The sequence below is a fragment of the Lactuca saligna genome, chromosome 5 (genome assembly GCF_052625555.1).
Source record: "Lactuca saligna cultivar CGN05327 chromosome 5, ASM5262555v1, whole genome shotgun sequence".
Taxonomy (NCBI): Eukaryota; Viridiplantae; Streptophyta; class Magnoliopsida; order Asterales; family Asteraceae; genus Lactuca; species Lactuca saligna.
In genome coordinates, this window is record NC_136421.1 from 279180680 (window position 1) to 279183069 (window position 2390).

General features: G+C 31.7%; 1 pseudogene across 1 annotated transcript; it reads right to left on the reverse strand.

The window, feature by feature from the left end:
- Positions 1–541: 541 nt before the first annotated feature.
- LOC145046745 (transcription factor ORG3-like) lies at positions 542–2390 on the reverse strand (annotated as a pseudogene). Its single transcript, XR_013682057.1, has 3 exons — positions 2211–2390; positions 1763–2158; positions 542–846 (listed from the first exon to the last, which is right to left on the reverse strand). The product of XR_013682057.1 is annotated as a transcription factor ORG3-like (transcript).

The following is a 2390-nucleotide window of genomic DNA, read 5'->3' on the forward strand; positions in this document are numbered from 1 at the left end:
GTGAATCATATTAATTTATTGTGTTTTTTTAATTTTTTCTTCGCTTCTTAGTTGGTGTGCATATTAATTGTGGATCACAACACTTTCATGACTTAAAACGACACAAATCTACACTCGAGCTTAGTTGTCTTTAATTTTGTTTGTCGGGTCTAGCATTACCACAAAATATAAATGGCCAATTGGTTAATTATGAGCCTTTGAAACGTTTATAACGATTTGGACATGCATGCTCTATACCTCGGTTGTACAATTTTCTAGTGTCAAAATAAAAAACAGTTAGTATTTTAGTGGTGGTGCATTTCAATATTGTGTGATATTAATAATATATATGCTCGTTGAGAAACCTTAATTAATCGGTTGCTCCCCGGAGGATTTGGGGTTTTTTAGGTGAATGTTTTGATGGACGGTCACTCCACGGAGGTTTTTGGGTGGTTGTTTTGACGAGGTGGTGAAAGAACTATATACTATTAGTAGTTATAACATTTTGGTCAACGACAAATATGAAATATGAGTCATACATTACCACGTTAGAACGTAGAGATTCAAGTAACAATGTAAAGCATGCATGATGGATTAGTGACGATTTTTTTTTTTTTTTTTTCTATCATTTGCAGTTGTTTCTATTACTCTACACTAATCTACAAAATGACAGGCTACAGTCATGATGATCTATTTGTTGATCGTTACACAACTATGAGAAAAACTAAAGCCTGCTGATTTGGATTACTAGATATATATACTTTTTATAGCCTATGCTAATTAGAGTAAAAGTCGGTCTGATAGTTGGTGGAAAGAGCTAAGCTTCTCCTTCAGCCTTTCAGCGTCAATGTCATTATCACCTTTCACCTGTTCAACAGGACATGATGTTATGTTATTAACTATTTCTATAAAATATTAGTTATAATATTATTGAAACAAAGGATTGGCATTGAGGCCAAACAACAAATCTATGACATAAGTATGTTTGATACAAATAGCATGGCCACAATCATATAAATAATCATAAGGTTTGACATGTTCCTTTGAGTTGAGCAATTAAGGCCGTAAACTGACTTATTCAAATTGTTTGTAGATAAAACTAAAATCATGCTTATAGAAAAATATATACATCAACCCAGGTGAGAAATTTTCCTACAAGCAATGACCAAAGGACATCGGCAATACATAATTAAATGAAATAGTTGAATGAGGTGATATTTATAAACGATATTAAATTAATTAAACTTTACAATTGTCGTATACTTCATTAGTTAAACTGTATAAAATTCAATGTATTGTAGAAAATTTTGATAGAATTATATGAAAAAAAATAGATAGATTGGTGCATCCATTCAACCTTAGAAAATTTAATAGATTATAGAACCTTTTTTTATATAAACAGATAGATTGCCCTTGGTTTTTTTTAATATACTAATTGTATCTTGAAAAGATACCCATAGTACTTTGATTTCACATTGAAGGTGGCCTTAAGCGAAGACCTTTGACTTGAGTGTAAAAATTGAAGAAATCACTTATGATTGTTTTATAAAACAAGAAAATGAATATTAGGGTATATTGAGTTGCTTTTTATGAATTATGATGCCATAGTTTATATAAAATGTTTTAGCAAAATACACTCATATATTTTAAAATCAACAAGATACATTTAATTATACTATAGATAAAAAACTTTTGTGAAAAGAATAGCCATATATTAAAGATGAATTGAAGTGAAATAAACACTTTATTTGAAGTTTGTTTGACAGAAAGACCATATATGTACCTGAATATGCAGAGTGCATAATGACATCTAAGTATTCCAAAACCTTAGAAATTCGTCGCATTCAGCAAAACAAGCCCATCTTCTTCCTGTTCTAAGTATTCCAAAACCTTAGACAAGAAGACATTCTCTTTCCTCTTGCTCATATGATCATTTGAGGAAATCAGTTGTATGACAGCTTCTGTTGCTCCTAACACTCTTACGGATGAAACCAAGGATGATTTTTGCATCTTTACCACTTCTTGACTCAAATGAGCTTTTGATGAAGAATACGAAGAAAGCTTTTCCTTTTTATGTTTTAATTTCTCTACTTCCTTTTGTATTTCCGGTATGTACTTAAGTGCACGAGATACTATCCCTGGGATACTTACTTTTTTCTGTGGCAAAAGAGAATTATTAGTCTAAGCCCACTGAATAACTAAGTACCCACAAGAATTATGCTACATGCAACTAAATTGAAATATCATTGCAATCCCGTGGAACATTATTCTGGATAGGATCCTCTGAGGGCCGTCCGTAGGTAGTTGAGAAGAGAGGGGATAATGCCAACATATTTTTCTTTCTTTCTTTTCTCTTGTTGGGGATGTTTTTGAAGGAAATTTTTTTGGGGATGTTAGGATGATGAGTTTGG